Here is a 23,300-nt window from a genome sequence, read left to right on the forward strand (position 1 = left end):
CTGGTAAGTCCCTTCAGTCTCAATTCCCTGAGACTGAAGTTCTTGCCTTTTTTGCAAGTAGCACTCATTTATCTGAGTTCCCTGCGCTTTGCATACCAGGCAAAGGCCTCTAGATGGGATTCAGCACAGCCAACCCCTGCATGCCTGTGTGAGGTTGGGATGCACAGCCTGTAACCTCCTTCTGGATGCAGATGTCTCTGGTAGGCATCCCCACCTCAGGTCCTTCGTTTAAAACAAATAAGAAGAGGAAGCACTGCTGTCTCCATTTTTCTTTTCTTTTTTTTTTTTTTTTTGCAAAATGGCCTAAAGACAGAAGGGGAACCTAGAAAGTAGACCAGGTTCCTTCCCCAGGCTGTGAGGATTGAAACTCCCATTTCCCAGCTCCTCAGAAGGGTATATTTGGGATGGTATAGGATACCCTGAAGGTGAGCTGCTTTTTACTATTCTTCCAATTGAATTAATGCCACCGAGCAAAGAAGCTGCTCAAAAGGCTGGTGAACTATCAGGCCATGAATTTGCAAAGGTCTAATTCGTGATTAGAGTGTATCTGAGTGAATAATTTGATTCATCTCAATGAAAAGCCTATAAAGCCCCTATACTGCCTCAGGACCAGCGGCAGAGTCCACAGATTTTTACAGAAAATCCTGACTTCCACAAACAAGCCTTTGTTATTCATAGATCTGAACTTATGATGGCAGACTATGAAGACACCACAAGTGGTGCAGATTGTCATGGGGAGAAAAATATTTTAAAACACCTCTAAAATTGCTTCCAATAGCTATTCCATCCATAGTATTACTGCTCTATCTGCTATTTTAAGAAGCAGTGCATTTTCATGCACATACTTACACACTTGCACATTCCTGTCTAACAATATGCCTCTGGTATGGAATTGCCAAGATTTACAGCTGGCTATTAAACCAATCTTTGCTTTATCAGTGTTACACTTTCTGCCTATTTGTTAGATTATCAGCTCACTAAAGGCCTATCTGCATTTTATCTATGCAGCATGATTAACAAAATTGCTCGGGAACTTAATGAGCTATTCGCAGGCTGATGGTAAGATCTTCAGTGTGGGGGATTACATATTGCTGCATATCTTGTAAGCTCGGCAGCAGCGTAGGTCTGCAGGGACCGTGGAGCACAAACACAGCTCTCCCGGCAGTGGTGCCACTCGGCCACTAGGTGGAATGGCTGGAAAGCAAATTAGAATAATTTTCTGTGCTGGGCCAGGGTTCCACCTGCCTGCCTGCCGCCCCAGCGCAGGCACTGTGCACAGCCTCGGGCTGACTCACACAGCCCCACAGCAAGGCTGTCTCCCACGCTGACACAGCTTTTGCTCCAGGTAAAGCAGCACGATAACAAACAGCAGCAGGGCAGCTGCTGGAGCTGCTCTGCGCCGGATGCGTCGGAAGCAGAGCACGAGACTGCGCCGCGGGCTCCCCACGGTGCCCAGCAGATGCCTCCTGTGAAGGATGATGAAAACTCCGAGCAAATGTGCGCCTCGACTTCCTTTGGAGATACTACCCACTGACACAACCTTCACTCTCACAATCCTCAGATCCAAAGGGGGGAAGTTTCTTTTCAAGCACCCGGCACTTGTCATTGCCCTCAGGCAGAAATCTCTCTAGTGCCAATTCTTGAAACTGCACAAACAATAACTTTGGAAACAAACGGGTGCAAAGCTTGCTGCCAAGTGTGAAAGCCAGCGCAAGCTCTGCCGCCTGAAGCTGTCTAAATATTGATTCGGCTCCCGTGGCAGGTTCCCTGCCTCGGCCCCACCAGTTTTGGGACTGCTTGCATCTGATGCATTCTGGCAGGAAGGCTGGAATCGAGCCACTGGAGCGTGACTATGAACACCGCACACTGGGAAAGAAAAGCCTTTGAAGCTGCATGTACTACCACCACAGAGGCACTTCTCTAGGAAGAGACAAGGACAGTCTTTTAAAATCATTTGATCTGACTGATGCATCCCAGTGAAAAAAGTTAGTGAAAACAAGTTGATCTACGTTTGCAGAAGGAAAGAGATAATTTCTTTGCTATAACAGTCTTCATTTACACGTGAGAGAGGCCTTTGTTAGAGGGGTAAACCCATACCAGCAACAATCCCAGTTTTTTTTTTTTTCTTTATTGAAAATAAGATGTCCAAGAGTTGTTTGCTTTTAAGCCTTATTTTCTGTATAAATTAATGTTTAAGCAGGCAGATCAGTTTGTGGGAACCTCCACCAGGCACCCTCTCCAAGCTCATCTGCCAAGTCACTACTTTCCTGCCTTTTAATCCTTTGCCTTATTCCAATTTCTTTTCATTTCTATTGTTTAAATGGAATTGACTGGCTACTAGAAAACCAGACAGAGAAAAGGTAAAGCATACATATAAAACAATGCTCACACAGAGAGAAAAGCAAAGATCCTAGCTTCTTGGAGGCTTGATTTCTTTCCCTTATGTTTACTTGTTTGTTTCCCTTATGTGCACTTGGAGCATGCCAAACAGCTCACCCAGACTAAGGATAAAGCACTTTATTTGTCTTGCTTCTGTCCCCAGCTAGACTTGTATGCATTAGAACTGTCTAGAGCACAGAGGACACGGGTAATGCAGCCCTGCCTAAGGCACCTGGCACACCTCCTTGCTCTACAGCAATCCAAGAGACCAAGCCCACGTGCAGCTCCTGCCTCTGCTGTGCTGCCACATGTACACTGGGCTCAGTGTGCAGCAGGGAGGTCTGAGTCAATTCAGCATTGTGGTGATAACAAGGCTGACCACTGTTAAGGTGAGAGAAAACAACTTCTCCTGCCCTTTGTCTGCGTCTTGTCTTTCAGACTGAGCTAGGGGACATGTTTTGTATGGCCATGCCCTTGTGAGTGTGTGCTATTGAGGAACAGGCTGGAAACAATGCAATGATATGATCACCATCAAGAGATGTTAATCAGCATTAGCCATATTGAATTTACTGGCAAAACACAGACAGCAGCCCTGCAGAAAACAAGCACGCAAAGTCTATTTTAGTTGAGTTTGACATTGCTTTTCTCCTCACAGAGTCCCGGGGAGTGCGATGCTCTGGTTAGTCCTAATTGATTTAAGTGACCAGACTTCCACTACTTCCTTTGGGAGTTCATTGCCAGACTCTACTTAAAACCTCCTCGTGAGGAAATATTTCCCTTATTTTCCTCCATCAGCTCTCATTACATTTCCTTGATGCATTCCGGGTAATGCTTTTTCCTTTTGGAGAAACAGCTGTATTGTTGTTAGACTCTCTGCCTTCCTTCCCTTCTTCGCTGGTCATTAATGAAAAACTGGCTAATTCAAGGAAAAGAGTATTGATCACTGTTGGATGGGAGAATAAGAAGCTGAGAGGACAGTCAGCAATAAATGCTAGTAAAGGAGGCAGCATTACAGATGCAAATAGAGCATTTTTAGCAAAGCATTCTTCTAGTTCTGGGCCCGTACTATTCTAAAATTAGGAGGAGGGTTAGCTCACTTTCACATTGGGAACACCATCTTTTTGTAAGGGACTTCTAGGTCAGAAATTCTATTTTAAACCTATCTGTACACACACAGGCACCATGGGAGATGCAGCGCTGTGGGTGAACTGGCTCTGGCTCCCTGCTGTATCTGTGCCCTCCGTGAAGGCTGATCAGGCATGCCATGGAGGCCTCTGTGCTGCTCTGAACACACGGGACGTGGCCTGGGAGCACACACGGAGCGCTGACATTTCTGCCGATGGGCCGGGCATGCTGTGCACCGCAGAGTTCATCAGTGCACGCTCATTAGCGAGCTGCCCAGACTTCCAGATGTCTCAAAATCCCAGACAAATAGACAAAATCCTCCAATTCTGCACAGACAGTATTTCTTATGGGGGGTGGGAAGGAAGGTTATTTCCAAAGGAAACAGGGATGTCTGGTAACCCCACTCGGAATGGCATCTGTATGAAAAGCTGCATCTGGAGCAGGGAAGGTCAACCCCTGCGAAATGCCAGCAAAGTCTGACTTCAATTTAAAGAGGGGAAAAGTGATTAAGGGCAAGAAAAGATCACTGTAAACATGTAGGAATGTAAAACTTGGCAAGGCAGTTTCTAAAATGGAGCAAGGGAATGTTTACAGTAATCTGATGCAAACTAACATCAAGAGCAGAGAAGAACTGTCTGGTTTGCTATGGGGCGCTATTGGCATTTGCAGCAAAAAGAAATTAAAATGTAGGGATTTTTCCCCTTGACTCTTAACCTAACAGCCAATTCAGAGCGGTCTTGGAAGGCTTTCCAGGGAAGATGATGGATACTTTATGTCTGGGTACTGCAAAGGAAAACTAACAAAGCGCAACCTTGTTCTGGAGAGCTGGGCTTTAATTTAGTAGACTTTTCCAGGGCTAATTTCTGTGTTAATGAGGGCACAGCGCTAATGATCTGCTAGGAAAGAGCAATAAAGTTCAACAGCAAATGCACATGCAATTGTTCCTTTCCAAATAAAGCATACCTGGGGCACATGCAAAGAACAAGCTCATTGGTGGTGGCGTGAGAGGGCAGAGCCCTCTCCTCCCCTCCAGGGATACAATGAAACCTGCAGAACATTAGTTGCTAAATGCTACTGAACTGGGGGTAATTTGGGTGGTGAGACCTTCAGACCCCCTGAGAATGCACAAGTCCCGACAGAGCAGCGCAGACGCGTGTTATTATCTTTACACATTGGAGTAGACTTGTTAAAACTCAATAGGAGCACTCATAGATTTGCTGTGGAGCATGCAAGCTGCTTGTAGGTTAATGGTTTATATTTTTAGTATTTTGATTTTCAGGTTAAATTCATCAGCAGGCACCTAAGAACATTTAGAAACCCCTCATCTCTAATTTCCAATCATCAATTCAATTAAGCCATTTTGTGGGGAAGGAAGAAAAGAAGATTGAATCAAACCTCACATGCTGAATATCAATTCTCAAACCAAGTATTAAAACAACTGGATAGAAAAATAGCAGAAATGTAACTGTTTCTTGCAGAACTCCAAATGAACCAGTTATTCACATATTGTTTCATATCAGGTCTGCTGTGGTACCTGTTTTACTGGCCTTTCAGCATTATGCTGCAGTCCCAAGGCACGTGTAGAGCTTTTTAATCCATCTCAGCCCTGACGTTGTCTAATATGCCCAAGCATGTAGCCAACAAACCACCAACTTCTCACTCAGCCAGCGGGTTCCCAGCACTACAAGTTATATAATCAAACACATGCTAGAAAAATAGGAGATAAGATTAGTGACAGTTAACTGCTGCTATTTTTTTCCACAGCCTGAAGAAGGTCTCTGGGATTAAATATTAACTCTAATCTTATTTGCTAAAATTAGCACACAGTGTATTCTTTTTGTTCTACAGCCAATTGCAAGTATAGCACAGAAGTTATTTTCAGGGGGTAATCTGATAACCAAAATCAGTCACCAAAGCTGTTATTCCATTAAGAATTAAGAGACTTCCTGGTTATTTACTTGGTTATTTTTACCTGGGATGGTGAAGCCTGGATTTTTCCTAGCTTGAGCCTATTTGGTTTTGGAGAACTCTCTGAAAGATTTAAGTATATTACTAAGCTCAAACAGGTCAGTCACATGTGCAAAACCAACGGTGTTAAGACATCACGGTTTGTTCCTATGTATGCACACAGGCAGGAATTGTTTTGAAACCATGATCCTTTTACATAAGGTGGGAACATGCAGGAGGCAGGAAAAAATCAGAAAGAGACGATAAACTGCAGAGTACTTTTGTAAGGCAATGCCACACTGGTATTTTATTGCATTTCCCGTCTTTAATTTAACAGCATTTAAATGTTCTGTCACCAGCAGGTTGCAGATGTATTTCCCTTATTTATTTGCTCATATGGCTGTGGAGCTCCTAAAATGAGTGATTACTCTTTAAAAATTCCACTTGGGTGAGAAGCTGGTTTTTTGTCTTATATAAGCTTTTAAACAACAAAGGAATGTACAAGATGCTGATGGAGAAGTTCAACAAGAAGAGGCCTTTGTTTTCACTCTAAAAACATTTTTTTAAATTAAGTAAATACCCTGCCAGCACCAGTTTTACATTCTGCCTCTTCTGGTAGGGCATACAAATTTTGTGCAGAAGAGTGACAGTGAGAGCATGGCCTCTCCCACACCACATTGCAGGGCTGGGAGGCCACCACACCATCACCTTGCATTCTCTGAGCACGAACACACGCCAGGGGAACAGAAAAACTGGACACACAGCTCCTTTCTTTAGGAGGCCCATTACCCAATTATTAATATCAAAAGTCCCCCTGGAGAAACTGCCATCTGCAAAGCCACAGTCTAAGGGGTATCCCGGTGTCTTTCCAGCGCATCCTCCACTACAGCCTCTTGAGGCTGTCGGACTGAGAGCTTTAAGAAGATGCTGCCCTTAATGGTACTTTTACAGAAGATGCCACACTGGAAGTGCTTGTCCAACTTGCAATTTTGTGCTTTCCAAAGAAAAAACCCAACAAGCGCCACCCTCAGCCTACCCCGCTGAAATCCCAGCTGTTGGCCAGACAACAAATTTACACTAGAAGCCCTGACTGTGTGAGAGTAGAGGGAAACCAAGTGACTCTCTGGCATAATGAACACATCCCGGGGCAGCACGAGCCCTTCAAAGAGCCTCCTCCCTCGGCACCCAAGAGGGAAGGAGAGACCCACATCCCTCAGTGCCCGCAGAGCATCCCAGTGTGACTGCAGGTGTGACTGCAGGAGGGGAGGTGGGGAGGAAGGAGCAGTCATTCAGCTAGGCTTGCCTGGAGGATGGGGAGCAATAATGGCAGACTGTGTCCAGGGCTCCACTGTGAGCAGTGCGTCAGCGCTGACGGCGGGGCCAGCGGCCCCGGATTGATCACCGGGCACAAGGATGGCGTCAGCAGCCACGGGATCAATGATCACATCACTGGCTATGTCAGCACTCGGCCACACACGGCTCATGGGTGCACTGCAAGAGCTGAGGCACCCACACTTAGGTTTGACTGACTCTCTGTGGCTGTAGCCCCAGCTTTGAAGCACTCTCAAAAACCCCAGTCCTTAAGTCACAGGCCAGTAATGCCAGAGGAACCAAAGGGGAAGAGAGAATCAGAAGATGTCTAGGAAATTAAAAAAATAACCTAGAGCGTAGTAAAAGTAAAAATAATCTCTGATCCAACTGCAATGCTTATTTTAATCCACAACTTCTAGCTTTATTTTCTCGCAGAGTTACTGAAGCCAAATTGAAATTCCTTCAACCTTTCAAAAGCGAGACTGGTTTCAAATCAATGAAAAGAATTTACTTTTGGAAATTGTGACAGTATCCCTGCACATTTTCTGCATCTCTGAAAATTCTGAGGAAAAGACAATTTGTTGTATTTGCCACACCTTTCAGAATATATACTGTTTATTGAGAAGGAAGGTAGAAATCATAGGCATAAGCTGCAGACACATCTCAGTGCAGGAAGCAGCAGGCAACTTAACAAAGATCAATAAATACACTTGGAAAACAGAAAGGCTATAGGATGGGAAGATACAGTGCTCTTCCATAGCAGGGATGCAGTGCCTGCATCACATCTACTCCAAACATCAGTCACTGCCAGATGTACCCATTGGGCAGCCCTAGGTCTTACCATTATTCACAGCAGTCTTCTGAGCAAAAGGGGACATTTGCCTGCATGGCTGCTCCTCTGGCCACAGAGAAACTCAGTCATGAGAAGTTGGGCAGCTCAGGAAGGCAGCTCTGTGCTGCACCTCTCTCTGCCACCTCAGAGCAGCACAACACCTTCGGCAAAACAGCTCTTGGACTGGAGGGGGAAACTTCTTAAACCCCTGCAAGCAAACCTGCCACATGACACTGCCAGAGCCCTTATTTTAAAATCTCACTCAGTAACCTGTTTTGAAGTCAAATACCATTTTATTATTTTTTCCTAACTAATTCTGGTGGCTTGGGGTATGTTGTTGATGTCAGGGGTTGTCCACAGCATAACAAGAACACAGAAGACTCCAAGTTATGGCCAAGAGAGCGTCTGCAGGCAAGCCTAGGAGAAAAGTCTCTGGGAGGAAGATTTTGGGGCTGCTAAGGTGAGACTCTGAGTGAAGGTGCTAAAAAGAAAATTAGAGATGAAGATGTTTCAAAGAACAGTCTCTCTAAAGGCACAATGTGGCCACAATGTTACTCAATCAACAAAGCACCCATAAAAAAACAGTGGCACTAAGCAGCAGTTTAAACACCCAGACACAGACTGGAAGAGAAAGCAAAGGGAAACATGGCTGTGACACCTGGCCATTTCAAATACTTTTGTGTTTTCCAGTGCAAGGAGCATCTTAAGAAACCTGGAACAAAGGATGACGCAAGAAGGTGGCTCAGCAGAAATGCTGCCTTTGCTCCCTGGGTGCCTGTACAGGCCATACTGAAACCAGTGGGGAAGAAACAAGCAGAAATGAACAGATTTTAACCGAAAAGCATCATCAGAATTAAAGTGCAACTGTAATTTAAAATTAAAATTAGTCCCACATTTTTGCAAAAGGAAAATTAAACTGACCCCAAGATTAAAAAAGAAAGAAAAACAAGAGGAAGTGTTAGCAGTAAGGGGGGTGAGGAAGGAGTGGGAAAGCTTTCACAGAATATAAATTGTGAGAGGAGTCTGTGAAAGATCTGTTTAAGTGCATAACATGAGCCAAAGTGGGTAGAAAAAGGGAAAACAAAAGCAGTTTCAGAACTTTCAGAATAAAGAAAGAATCCTAGAAGCCTCCAAATTACATTAGGAAATATCAAAATAGTCAGAAAATAAAGATACGTATAGAATTTTGCTAATTCAGAGGGGTGCTTAGAGGAGTGGTTCAGAGTTTCTGAAGCTGTAATTGATTTACAAGTAAGCACAACAACACTGAAAAAATACCAAGACTTGTAAATTCACCAAGGCTCCTCTTTCCCAGGCATGGCAGAATGTATTTATGCACACGAACTATGTAATAGCGTATTAAATACACAGTGCATTAAATACATTGTAATTACTTCATAAAAACAAGGAGCACTTCACAGCAAGCCACCTCACTGCAAGCCCTCCGATTACACTCCATGCAGTGCAGGAGAGGAGGAAGCAGGCTCTGTCAGACATGATTTAAAATCTGCAAGGTTGCACTCTGAGGAGGAGAACTAAGTGGGAAGACAAAGGAGCTGGAGCAGAAGCAGGCTCAGCAGAGGGGCTGGGTAACACCCAGAGCAGCTCAGGGATGCTCCAAACCACAGGGCTGACGACACCCGTGCTTCTGGCATTCCTGTCACCCTGTGCTGGCACAGCACAGCAGGTAAAATCATTGGCATCCTTACACTGGGGCAGCAGACAGTGCTGCCCAGCAAACACCATCACATTTTAAATCCAGAGACGCTCCTGCCAGGTTGTGGATGGAAATTAATGTAAAAGGCTTTACTATTGCACTTCATGAGGTAACCAAGCAATCAGACCTATTAATTGGTAGGCTGAAACCCTGTAAAACTGACCCAGCTTCCTATTTTTAAAAGAAAACCTGCCAAACACTGCATTTGTTCCAGTTTTCCTTCTCCTCCCCTGACTTGCTGTTTAATTTCTGGTATTTGGATGTGCAATTCTTCTGCCATCACCTTGTTTTTGTTCTTGCACAGCTACAACAGATCTGAGGATTACAGTGGCTTTTGTTCCACTGCTTGGAACATTTCATCAATGACCTGCAATGCTGCTCAGCTCAGCAATGCAGATTTGCAAGGAGAACCAGCCACTGCTGAGCTGGCAAAGTTGGTTCCCTCCCATCCTCCACGAGGAGCAGTTAACTAACTCTTCTCTCAGTAGCTCAAAAGGTTAACTAGGCTCTGTAAATCCCACCTGAAAAAAATTGTAGGTATTTGCCTTCTTGCTGAGATTTCATGTCTGCCATGAGTAAAAGGTAAATGGCTCTTTTAGTCCCTAAAGGAGTGCAGGCTTAGCAGGAGTGACCCATAGTAAAGAGGTCAAAGGCAGGGAAAGGTGGGAAGGTTGGGCAACAGCATCCCAGTGCAGCCACGACCTTGTGCCCAGCTCTGGGCTGTCCCCAAGGAAATGGCTTTCCCCTTTCTGCTTCATATATGATATTTTTAAGATCTACCCAGAAATTAAAGAGTAGAAAATGCCATGTACCCTAGAAGCCCCAGAAAGACTTCACACAGAAAAATGATGGCATTTCCAGCTTGACTTCCTCAGAGGGTAGAAGGTGGGACTTTACAGCTATTTGTGTGTGTGTATGTGACTGCATATGCTCACGTGCACCCACGCATGCTAGTGTGAGAAAGAAACTAGATAACGTGAACGTGTGTGAAAGGGATTGAATTAGCCCCATCTGCTCTGAAAAGATCGTTTTCTCTTTGGATTTCTATTACCATCGTATCATTGCCACACTGGAGTGATTCTAAAAGGCTACAGCTCTGGCAGCCAGCATCATTACAGCTGCTCAGATTATTAACAGCATAAATAAACTCTCAGAGACACTACTAAGAAAATATTAACTACAATTATCACTGTCTGATAAAATAACGAACAGCTAAGCGTTACTCTGCTGCCTCAGTCACCAGCGAGTATTTATGTGTGCTGTGAGCAATGAAAACCAGTTTATGTGCACACTGAAGCACTCTGGAATTAGTTCTTGCTACTTTATTTTGTTTTACTTATATTTTTCTAAAGATCAAGCAGCACAAGTTGAAGCTCTGTATTTGCAGAATTCAGTGTACCCTGCCTCCTCTCCCGCTGTATATAATCCTATTAATTCCAAGTGAACAGAAAGCCACGCCTGTAGCCATGCACATGTCTGTTGGAGGAGGGAGATGGGCAGTGTGCAAGCTACCAGCAGCAACTCTGAAACCTCTTGATGGATTTTTACTCTTGCTGGCTTTTTCCCTAGATGAGGAGCAAGGGCCCACATGACATCAATGCCGTGTTTGCTGCATGGATACTCCTTGCCTTCACCTTTTCCACTGGCCTGCACCACTTTGGCTTTGTGAGCTTGTTTTTCCTCCCATTTCTCAGTGACTTTCTAAAGTCATGTTCTTTCTTGAGTGCACTGGGGAGATTTGGCTTGGTTACTAATTAATATAAATTATTAATTCCCTGCAAGCACTGGGGAAAAAAGTTCCTAATCGCATAGAGAGCAGGATGTGGGAGCAGGAGCCTCTCGTGCCATGTCCCCAGGCTGGGCTCCAGCCCCAGGAACCCCCTCCTCAGCAGCCATCTCATCTTCACTGGCTGCTGGAGTTCACCACAAAGAGGAGAAAGGAGCTGCCTGGCCCTGAAGCCACTCCCTGCGGGGCAGACACGGTGCGGAAGCTCCAGCCCGGATTGATGGCTCTCAAAGCCCCAGGCAGGAGAGGCTGCCCTCCCTCCCTCCCTCCCTCCCTCCCCCTGCCGAGGGGACCCTGTGGGTCAGTGCCCACCCTGCCCTCCCACACCTCCCATGTGTTCCCAGGAAAGGAGGGTGATGCTGGCAGGGTGACACAGGAAGAACAGGCTCCTTACTGAGCTGAACACGCACACTGGGACCTTTCTGCCTGAGCAGGGGAGGCTGGTCCAGAGTGAGAGCATCTGTCAGACCCCTGGGGAAAGGGCCACATCCCTGCCAGGTATGGAGGAAAATTAGAAAGACGCTGGAGAGGGCAGTTGCAACTAAATACAGGTAGAAAGGAAGGCAAAACCACAATGCTGAGTGAGAGAAAAGAGACAGGGGCATTTTCTAAAACAGCTTCCCTCAATCTAAGCCAAAAAAATCATACACTGTATATTTAGTGTTTTTATCCCACTGCCTTTTTTGATCGTTTCTACAGCATCTCATGCTCCCTGTCTGGTCTCTTTTTTCCTCTGCAAGCCTTTTGTTCCACAACCCCCCCTCCAGTGCTTACTGCCAGCTTCCAGCAGCCACAGCAGGAGCACCTTTCCATTTGCGCACCCCGGGGCTCTGCCTGCCTGCACTGGTACAACAGTGACAGGTGAAGAAAAAGTGGGGTGCAGAGGCAGGAGGAAACATCTTTAAGTGTCCCCCTGTGCCAGCTATAAGGGAAGGAAGGACAGCAAGGAGGAGGTGACCTTCTCCCTCCACAGAAACCACTGTGAGAATGAACCTCTGCTCCTGGGAGGGGAAGAGTGGAGCCACAACCCTCCTCACTGTTTTCTCTCCAGCATCCTCCCTCCTTCATTCTCAGCAATTGGCCTCTTCTGGCCACAGAAGCAGGTTAGCTGTGGCTTGGCCTGAATAAGTGACCTACATTAATTTTTCCTCTGCAATTAAAGTTGTTTTCTGTGAAACAATTTGCAAGAACTTTGGGAAAGAAAACAATTTATTGTTCCATACATGTTTTCAAATAATAAATTTTTCTATTCAAATGAACTTTGTCCCCCTAAAAGCTTTCTCCCCCTCTATGGAAGGTAAAACACAGAGAATGGTAAAGGATTTGTTGAAGAAGAACTGAAGTTCATTTTAAATCAGTGTACCATGTACAAATGCTGTCTTACAAATAGGATTATTTAATTTAAACCTTAGATCTGTCAAGTTCCATTACTTCAAATGGAGCCTGTCATTTCTTGACTTCATTATAAATCAGGATTATATTACAATTTATGTTAGGTAAAGTCTCTGCTTCCACAGGAGATGGGGAAAAAAAAATTACACAGCAGTCAGTAAATAGAGCAAAGTCACCGTGCTGCTCTTGAAAGGCAAAAAGTCATCTTGCTAAATGAGGGTCCGAGCTGTCCTGTACCAAGACTGTTCCTAATAAATAAAAGACCTCTGGGAAAAGTGCTGAGCATACGCTGGATCTATTTTCAGCTTGCATCAGCAGCTGCTGCCCCTGGGATCGCATCTTTGCTCATACCCTACACCATATGTAATCACTCCAGCGCTGCAACCAGTAAGATAATGAAAGAGCATGGCATAAATCTATACTTGAGTGGAATGCTAAATGAGAAAAATAATACAAAAAAGGGGGAAATAAACCACATTTTCAAGTCATTAGGAAGAAAGACTTTGACATATGAAGTGTTGCAACCATTAATAGCACTTATCATATAGAGTGGAGACAAAGAGACAAATTAATCAAACTGACAGAACTGGGACATTTTATGCTAATGCAGGCTCCTGGGTTTTCGTTTGTATTCCTCTGTGTCTGGAAAACTGATACCATTACAGGGCAGGAAATTGCATGAATAACATGCAACAGATCATAAAAATTCGCACACCAAGTGCAGAAACACTGCCAAAAGCACTGTAAAAACAAGGCTAGAGACCTCAACAGAGGAGCTCCCAACAGCTAATGAATGCAAATAAGTACAGGAATATTTCCCATCCATGCATAACAATGAGACATAGGCTGTGACTCCAGAGTCTCCAATAGTGTAGGTAAAATAAAGCCTGGAGAGCAAACATGCAGAGAGCTGGGGGAACTGCTGGCCAAGCCAGGGTCTGAATGTGTTTGCAGTATTGCAGCCAGCAGTTCAAAGCCACCGGGGAACTGGCACAGCCAAGTGTCGCTTCTGTCTGAAAGTACTGCTACGTTAGATTTAATTTAATATTTCAGGTAAAGAGACAGGGAAGGAGGATGTGAGAGGAAACAGAACAGTCACAAAACAGCACATAATCACACAAACCAAAAATACGCCTGCCCCTGTGCAAATGCACTGCACACTGTAAAACCCCCACAGGCAAAGACATTTAAAACACAGAATGTGCTTGCTGTCCAAAGTCACAGCCATGGTGTAAGGGGCAGGAAATGGTAAGAACTACAGGAATGCTGGGCAGGGCATGGTGTAATGCAGGATCTTGCCAAGGTTGGCTCATTTGCTGTTGAGGCTTCTCAAGGACCTTTAAAAGCCCCTGGCAAAACAGAGCACTGCTGAAGTGCAGAGAACTCATCAGCCATATAAACTCCAAAGAACAAACGCTTTCGCTTGACAGCCAGCCATTTCTCATTGTTGTTTTCTAAAAATGTGATGTTTCCCCCCTGTAGGGTAGCTACTGCACAAACCTAAAGCAAGGAACAACTTTGGGGGGTAACAGCAGTAAAGCTGATACCTTTTGGAGCTGAGTCATTTCCAGCAGTGCTCTCACCTTCCCCAGAATAGAATGATATGCAGCTGATAGGATTGAGCAAGAGCATTTCTGTGCCAATACTATGTGCATAAAGAGGGTGTGGAAATGCCAGCCTGCCCAGGGGCTGCTGCCTTCCCAGGTCCTTCCCACATTTGGTGCTGGAGAAGCCCATATTCAGAGGTGGCAGGGCAGCAGCTGGCTCACCTCAGCAGGGATGGGCGTGGGGAGCACACCAGGCAGAGCCCAGCTCTCCATCACTCTCCAGCAGATCAATGTGGTGGTTACAGAGTTTTAGCCACGTGAACAGGGTTTATCCCCAAAACTCCTTCTTTCCCTTTGGTCACTGCTAGAGTCCTAACAGAGTACTTGGTATTGTAACAAAAAAAGGGCATGCACACACCAAAGCAAGCTACTCCAAAAGCTTTCTGAGGACAATGACAGAGTAACCTTTGTTCTAACGGGAGAAATCAGAAACAGGCATTCATCTTGCAAATGCACACCCATCTGACAGATGGACAAGAGTTGCAATCTGCAAATGAGATTACTTTCTCCCTTTTATGTAAAAAATGATAGCACAGACAACTAATTACAGAAAGGCCTCATGAAACCCTTGGCTTTAAGAAAGTAGTAGTGTTGGAATGAATTAGTCAAATAGTTATAACCACTTAGATTTCTTCTGATTTTTACAAGAGAAAAGACACCTTTGGAGTCTCTTGAGAACACATATGACACCTGACCATTTTCTTTACCCAAATCAGAGCAGTTTGGGAAAAGAAAAGCCTAGATATGAGTAAAATATCCATTACTGAAAGAGAACAGAGAGGTCTTTACTACCACCTCATCATTCAACCAAGAGGTTGAAAGCACAAGTGACCAAACGAAGTGCTTGCACAAAGTGACAAACGACCATAAATTCTCATAGCCTTTTAGCTAAGCAATTCCTCTGCAGAAAAGCAGTTATAAAATCAAAATTTAACTTGGACAAATAATTCAGATTAAAACCGTATCTGATAACTAAAATGAGAGTGCAAGAGCAGATGATACAAACAGTCTGGTTCTCCAAGGCTGGGATTGACCTGAAACCCTCTGCAGAGCAGTTGATGTGTGCAGTGCCTGTGTGCCCCACAGAGCTGCTTGCAGAGGTCCAGTGCAGCTCCTGCTAGGATCACCATGGCTGGGTACCACCAGCTGAATACAAATGCCAGAAATGTAATTACATGCTTGTCTTTAAAACCTTACTTATGTATGCCCTCTCAACTGAGTTTTCCAATTGGAGATCTCATGCATAATAGTGAGACAGAACTCCTAAGAGAAGGATTAGGCTCATCTTTAAAAAGGAAGCAAAACTAAACCAAGCCTGAGGTAGCCCTTACTGGGTGTTCTTCTCAGTCCTCCAACTGCAAGATACACTGGAGACAGGGAAAAAAGCAATGGAAGTCAGTGATTTAAAGGCTTCTGCCACTACTGAAAGCAATGATTTTTGCATTTTGAATGCAGTGCTGACTTTGTACATGTGAACAAGTTTCTTTGTAGAATGCCCCAGTGCTTCTGTATCTCAGGGACATCTCTCCATTCTTCACTTCCTTGGACAATGGTACAGATATTATGTGACCTCAATGGCTACTGCTTATATAAACTGGGCAAAAATGACAAGGAGAGACGGCTCTTGCAAAAGACAGGCAACTCTTCAGTTTTTGTGCCTTGCATTTGACAAATCAATTCCAACATTTAAAACATACCCATTAAAATGTGGTTTGATGTGTTCAGTCTCCTGAAAACTAGCAAAATCAAGGAATAGACAGAAACTTCTTGATTTGTTTTTATGTATAAACAAAAGTGCCATATGCAGAAAGCCATCCATGGTACAACAAGAAAATCTGTAGTCAGACAAAGATAAGGCTAAAAAATAGTTGAATTCAACACGCAGATTGAATGGCTCAGACCTATCCACCTCAAGTCCAGCTTCCCCTTCCAGAAACAGAAACAAGCACTAGTCCTCTATGGAGATCAGAAGGGAAGTTGTCAGGTTTTGTCTCTCCACAGCTTTTTCCTGTCTTGAAAGTTTACTGGCTCCAACATTGTCCTTTGAAGGAAACAGGAAACAACTCAAACTTACTCTGTTTTTACTTGACCAGGAATCCTCTGACAGGCAAATTTTCTATGAAGGCTGCCTGTGTATCTGAGGAAAGAGGTGGCTAGGCATGCCGTACTACTGCTCTGTGGTCAGAGATGGAAAGATATTTTGCTTTCAGAGTTGTTTAAGACTTGTTTCTTATTAGCTACAGGCCCTTGAAACAGAGAACCACAGGTCTGAATTTCAAAGGTAAGCGAAAACCCAAGACATTTCTCAGAAGCAAAAGTTTTCTTTACACAGTCAGAAATGTAGTCTCAGCCTCCTAGATGACAGTCTCAAAAATCCAGCACCACTTGATCAAACAGATTTTTTCCAGAAACTAAGAACTGTACTGGTAAAGTCTGAATAGGCAATTCTTTTTTCTTTTGATCTACTTTCTAAAACTTGAAGCATTAACACAGACTGCACTCCCATCCATTCTGGGAACCTAAAGTAGGAGGTATATGCAGAGATGTGGGAATTTGGTCCTATCACAACTCAAAGCAAGCAAATTTCAAGCAGAGCATTACCATGTGTTTCAAGTGCAATACACTGGATGCCCACAAGTCTTTGAACTGTTCAGGTCCCTTTCTGGGCCAATTAATTTATTTAGATGGTCTCCTTTCTCTTTCACTATCTCCATAAACCCACCTGAGCCCTGTCTTTGGGAAGTACATCTGACACTGCAGGAACAGAAGGAAGCCCTGAGAACACAACAGCACCCATGAATCCATCCTGGCTCACCCTTGCCAAATCTCTCTGCCATCCTTACAGTAAGTCTGTACACTTCCATTTTTCTGAAGTGTTGCTCTGAAATGATGAGCAGCTGCTGCAGGGCATGATGTGGACCAGGCGCAATATATACTCAACTAAATATGGTTCCTTCAGCACTAAAAGAAAGATGGCCTGTTTCTGGTGTCCTGAAAACCTACAGCTCCCATTTGCCAAGAATGATCAGCTCTCTTTGGAAGAGATTAAGTCTTGCTAGGAACCTGCTTGTCTGTTGTTTGGGATATAAGGGATGGTCAGCAACTGCTGTCACTTGAGCAAAATTTCCTAATTAAGCATCCTCAAAGTACTCCTGGTCTCCTGGTGAGGGACAGGAAGCCTGTAGCCATTCACAGGCTCATCCTGATCTGCCCCATGCCTCCAACCCTACTTTCCTCTTGGATGTGTAGTTTCAGCAGCTGCTGTCCATGGCAGCACACAGGAGCTCAGGAGTGATGCGGGAAGAACAGGCAGGGAACACAGAGCAGACCCCATCTGTCACTCAGGACCAGTCACCCAGGTAAGGTGAGCACCTCCATCCTGCCCTGATCAGCCTGAGAAATGCTGCAGCTAGTCCAACAAGCTCCAGTGCCTTGCACAGAGGGAAGAAAATGAGACTGGAACTGGCTGAGGGCTGATAAGCTGGAAGCTCTGGGTCAGGTGTGTGGGCTGCTCTGGGATCAGCAGCTGTGCCAGCTGTGGGTCAGTCTGATCACCTCCATGTGAGGTAATGTGAACCAGAGCATTTAGAGAGAGGTAAACATTGCTGAGTGGTTCACACAAGGTGATTTAATCATCACTGACCCAATGCACAGACCTGTGCTGTAATTCCCATCTGATGCATCAACTTCCACTCCAGCATGTGCAGAGAGGTGATGACAGTATTTTATCTGGTCACAAGAGGCCTCAGAAATCTACTGCTGAAGGTTTTATATTGCCATTATTTAGCTTCAGAGCTGATACCTCTCAATTCCAGCTGTTTGGTGACACCTTGTTTATATCTTGGTGTTACTGAAAGTTTTAGTATTGCAATTTTCTGCCATTCTCAGTTCACCTATGGTTATTTTGACTGTGGACCCCCAGAAAGGAGCAGGGTTCCATTTAACTTCCAAGTCAACTTTCTCCACAATGTCTTTTAAAGACTTCTAAATTAAAAAAAAAAAAAAAAACAACAACAAAAAAACCCCCAAACAAACAAAAAAACCCCCCATCTACTTTTGTGTGCAGGGAAACAGACACAGTTAAATGCACACTTTAATGCCATCAACTCTTAGAAGGTCAGATTAAGCAAAGAGAGAGACAGAAAGGTTGATTAGCAAATCTGATGTATCCTCTTTTAGGATGCTGAAGTGCACTGATCTACACCAGTACTGAGCACCAAATTTCTTAAAGGGGTGTCCAAATTTTGTCACTCTCAAAGGCCATTTGCCTTACAGTTATGAAACAATGTGCAGTCAAACACATATAATTGAAGAGTTTGTCGCTAAAAACCCATGCCAAATTTTTCAGTTTATTTTAATCTGGCTTCAAAACAATTGCCAGTGGCTTCTCTGGATATCTTTTCCCAGTAATTTACAACATGCTTACTAGAGAGATGCCTGATATTTCTTTTCATTTAAGTCTTCAAACAGCCACACAAACCTCCTCTCAAGAACTTTCAGAGAAATTAAAGCTCACTTTTTTAAACAAACCAAGCCTGGGCTAGATCTGTAGTTTGACCAGCTACAGCTGCTCCTATTTATTTATTTTATTAAAGTAAATAAAGTACCCAAGGACAAAGCTTTTAGTAGTGTTAGACTGCACTGGGACTCAGAGGTGTTTGCTGGCTGTCCCTTGTCAAAATGGGACAGATGAAAATTCATTACAGCACAAAAATCCTGGAATAAACCAGACATTTTGCTCTTCAGAGCTTGCATCAAATTTAACAGAATGTCTGTGTCTACTTCTTCCTCTAAAAAAATCCAACTCTGCAAAACTCACAAAAAACATCTAATTCCCAAATTCTAGTATGATTCAATTGCCTTCTGCTCACCTAAACCCCATACTTCACTTTCAAATTGAACCATACTTCTTAGGTTTAATGTTTGTTGACTGTTGCAATGCATAATTTGAATACAGAGTATATTCCATCCCATAACATGCTCAATTTCATTAGTAGCTGAGAAAAACAGTCAGTCTGACAATATTCACCAGGGAATCCTTGTCAGAAAGTGCTGTATGAAGATTAAAATCTCATTTTTTGGGGGTCTTGGGAACAAAACTTGGTACTGTAATCAGAAAGTACCTTACAGGTTGTGGTGTCTGATGTTGTGAAGCTGCCAGGTGTCTTCACTGGACCTTACCTATCAGTTCAGTCAAACGCCCAGCCTGTATTTTGGGACTCTAAGAGAGCAGATACCTGGTTTGAAGTCTTTAATGAAATTGAAAGGGGTTTTTATGTAAGAGAGAAAGCAAAGGTAAGAGAATTTAAGTGGAGGGGGAGGAGAGGGAGAAATCTTTCAGTCTGCAGGGCCTGAAAGAGTGCTCAGAGCTGAGGCACAGTCATGGCTCAGCCATCTCATTTTCATTCATATATATTTGAACAGAGCAAGCAAAAACAAAAAACCCAAACAAACAAACAAAACCAATCCACCTCCTATTATGCATTCTTATTGCTTCTTCTCGTGCCCTTAACATAGGATTTACTATTCAAGCTATCTTTTACATTTTAGACCATGTTTGTTATATTTGATCAAGAAAGCTTCCACACTGCAAACTGCCTTTTCACTAGCAAGTGCAATCACAGTCCATCAGCCCAACTGACAGTATAGGGATAAAATGTTTCTAAAATCATGGAATATTCAGGGCAGTTAGAAAGGAAGGATAGGTCTGGTAGGTCCTGGGAAAATGTTAAGGTAAGCCCTAGGAAAATGTTAGGTTTTACTTGTATAATAATTTAATGACTATGATAAATTTTATGATTGTTAGATGTGATGATTGTTTGGTAACTGGATATAATTATTGTTTAATCGTAACAAGAATCATGAGAAACAATGTTGGGCGGTTTGATGGAAATTACTAACATCCATGCTTGGATGAAATCAATGTATACAATAGAACAAGATAAGTTTAATAATTTATATGTAGTTGTATAATGATAAAGGTATAAAAACATGTTCATCCCAAACCCGTGTTGGAGTCAGATTTGGCACCCAGAGCTGTTCAATAAAAGCACCTGCCTATAATTATTCCATGATTATGTTTTCCTGAAGACTAACACAACTGAACAGGAATGGCAGGCAGGAGTCTAACAGGGGCAAAAAAATTGAGTGCAGTTATTGCAATGGTGAATTTTGTTCTGTGCATTCATCTCCCAATCCCCCTCCACAGTACACTTTCATATGCCTGCTGGAATACATAAATAAATTGTACAGCTACTGCCAAAGGGAGGGAAAGGAGTTATTGCAAGATTTTCTCTACTTAACATGCATGTATACATGACTTCTGTTTTGCTTTTTGAAGCCTAAGCTCTCACCACAACATAGATGTATTTTGCTTTCCTCCACCTGAGAAGATCAGAGAATGTTATGAATAGCAAGACAGCCCTCATCAGAAAATAATGGAAGTTACACTATGCAGAATGAAAACTATGTGGCTAGTTTCTTCATCACACTTGAAGCATGAAAAATCAAGCAGTGCTGGAAGCTTTTGCTCAAGTGCTGCACATCTTGAGCATCTCATTTCTGTTTTATTGCTCACCTACTAGAAACAAACTACATCATTTGCACCTTGCACTGTGCTACATAAGCAACATACATAAAACACCAGCCAATTCTGTCTCATAGTTTCTCCTGAATTGGAGTCCTGTCATGTCAGACTTCAAAGAGTACCCAAATGCTCAGTTTTACTCTCAGTACAGAGCTGCAGCCTCCAGCCATCCCTCTGTGCGGTCTGTGTCGGCACTGTGGGTCAGCATGAAAGATAACACATTCCCTGGGAGGAATTTCACAAACCAAAGACCCAAGCTTCTATCCATATGAACTGATTAAAGTGGCATTACTGAGGTAAGGTTGAAGCATAAGTGAGTTTGAAGCCTGATGGAGATAACCCTTTGCCACCACAAAAAGCTCTGCAGATGAAGGGAATAATGGCTTTCAGGTTCTTGCCACCTCCTGAGACAAAGCAGGAATAATTTCGGCCAGTGCTGCAATCCGTGAGGAACATCAATGGCCAATTCAGTCATGTAAAGAGAAAGCCACATTACTGCTTTCCATTCTCTGAGAGCTAACATTAGCTACTCCTAATATATCTCCAGGGTGCCAACGAAAAAGGGTCTTTTGTTGTTCCCTACTGTGTTAAACATCCTTCCAGCTGGGAAATAAACTTCTTGCCCTCTTGCTCCTCTCTTCCACATTTATCACCTCTTTCACTCTATGCTCCTGTGCAGAGCACTCCCAGCTCAGTCCCTACACTCTTCAAAGATATTATATTTATACATACAAAGAATACAAAGAAAGGAAAAAGACAAAGTAAGAGAACAGTGTTTATTTCTAGAGAGATTAAAAGGAATAGTAAGTGCCTTTAGCCAGCAGGGTATTTAATAGTTGACCTCCTGCATCCTGCCTTTGATTTTCTCCTCATCACAATCATCTCTCGTTGGCTAATTCCCAGCATTTTTCCCTCAGGCTGGCAGGTTGGCATGGATGGTTAGCAGCTGCCGGTATTTCTCCTCCCTGTCATCTATGAGCCATGCTAATGTTAGATGCCTGGCTCAGTCCCACCCAGAGTGCTGCTGCCTGCCTTTGCCTTCCAACACACTCAGCTTTTGCCAGCCTTGAATCCCAAATACGAGGTCCTGTCCTGCCTTTCTCCCTGCAAAGCTTAACCCACTGTGTGAGGGAGTCAACGAAGAAGCAGATGACAAATTTCACAGGACTAGACCCTGTGGGGAAAAGGCAGGTTTTGCACCAACGAAGGAGAGAGAATGCGGAGGAATTCAGCCTTTACATCTATTCTCTTAACAGCAAAGGAAAGAGCGGTGTGGACAAATCCCACAGCCTCATCCTAAAAGAGATGCTGCTTCCTTTTGCGCCTTGGAAGACTTGGACACCACAGACAGCTCAGTTTAACCCTTTTGGAAGAAAACATTCCCAGCAGACAGCTCATTGCACTAAAAAAGATCACCACTCTGAAACAGATTCAAGAAATTTGAGGGCTACAGGTAAAACGAACCAACCTACTGGGGAAGTAAGTTTCTAAAAGAACACAAAGGCTGCTATCAGACCAGTGCTAAAGAAAGCTTGGTCTGCTGTTTCAGAAAACCTTTGTTTAGCTTAATCTGAGAGGAAGGCATTTGGCACTCTCATGGATGGTGAAAATTTCTTTCAAGTGTAATTTCCCAAATCAAAAAAATGCAAGCAACATTGAGAATCTCTTTCTAACCTACAGGAATCAAATGCCACTGGGGACTTTTACTTGTTGCTGTTTCTATTTCTGCCTTTTCACCATTTAACTGCACCCACAGCTCACAAAAGTGAATAAGGTGTTTGCACACAAGATGCTCCCTTATCCAGTGCCCAGCTTTCACCTTGCCCATCCAGACTTGCTGTGCACTTCCATTAGCAGAGTTAGGCAGGTAATAATAGCAAATAAAAAGCCCATTTGATGAAGCACTGGCTCCTTCTCAAGTAAAGTTGAGTACCACTACAGCATGAATGACTCAATCATCTACTCGAGAGCTGTTACTTGCAGTGATGAAGCAATGTTAATTGGATAAAGGCCTGCTGCCAGCTAATATTGGCATGACCTACAATACCCCTGGCTGACAGCCGTGTCTCTCCCCATCACACCTTTTTTTGTAATCTGGATGGGAAGTGGAAACCATTAAAAAACCTCGTAAGTGCCATTTAACTTCTTATCATAAATTAAAAACTTAATTAAGTGCCTTGTTAGAGGAAGGAAGACCAGTTTTTGTGATTAAATAAAACAAAACAACAGTTAGGGGTATGGAGTGAATAACCAACTTTACAGCTTCAAACTCAGCTCTTTGAAAGTACTAATTCTGGGTTGCTTTTAACAGCACCTGCTAGAGGAAAGCTGCATTAATTGTTGAAAAACACCGCGGGTAAAAGCAGGCAAGGTTCCAGTTGTTTGGCAAAACTGAAAATGAAGAAAAAAGCATAGAAGTTAAGAGCTAATGGGTCTGTCTTTTATTAGCTGTAGGCAGCTGAAACACTCCATTTCTCTAACTTGCTCTGAGGGTTGATAGTTCACACACCATGGCCACATCTGAGCTCTTGCTATTATGCAGCTGTTCTGGGCAGCTTGTCTACACACTGAAATATGTTGCCTTAACAAAAGGTGTGGTACAAAATCAAATTACCAAG

General features: G+C 43.6%; 1 protein-coding gene across 3 annotated transcripts in view; it reads right to left on the minus strand.

The window, feature by feature from the left end:
* Window positions 1–23,300, minus strand: part of BACH2 (BTB domain and CNC homolog 2) — a 181,594-nt gene that overhangs the window by 17,012 nt on the left and 141,282 nt on the right. Inside the window, exon 1 of one of the 3 annotated variants that reach the window (XM_063153018.1) lies at window positions 5,039–5,162. The exons of the other annotated variants lie outside the window; for them this stretch is intronic. The gene's annotated coding sequence lies outside the window, so the exon portion shown is untranslated. Of the gene's footprint in view, window positions 1–5,038; window positions 5,163–23,300 lie in introns of those variants that run through there. 3 annotated transcript variants of the gene reach the window in all.

This window comes from Melospiza melodia, chromosome 3 (assembly GCF_035770615.1).
Source record: "Melospiza melodia melodia isolate bMelMel2 chromosome 3, bMelMel2.pri, whole genome shotgun sequence".
Lineage (NCBI taxonomy): Eukaryota > Metazoa > Chordata > Aves > Passeriformes > Passerellidae > Melospiza > Melospiza melodia.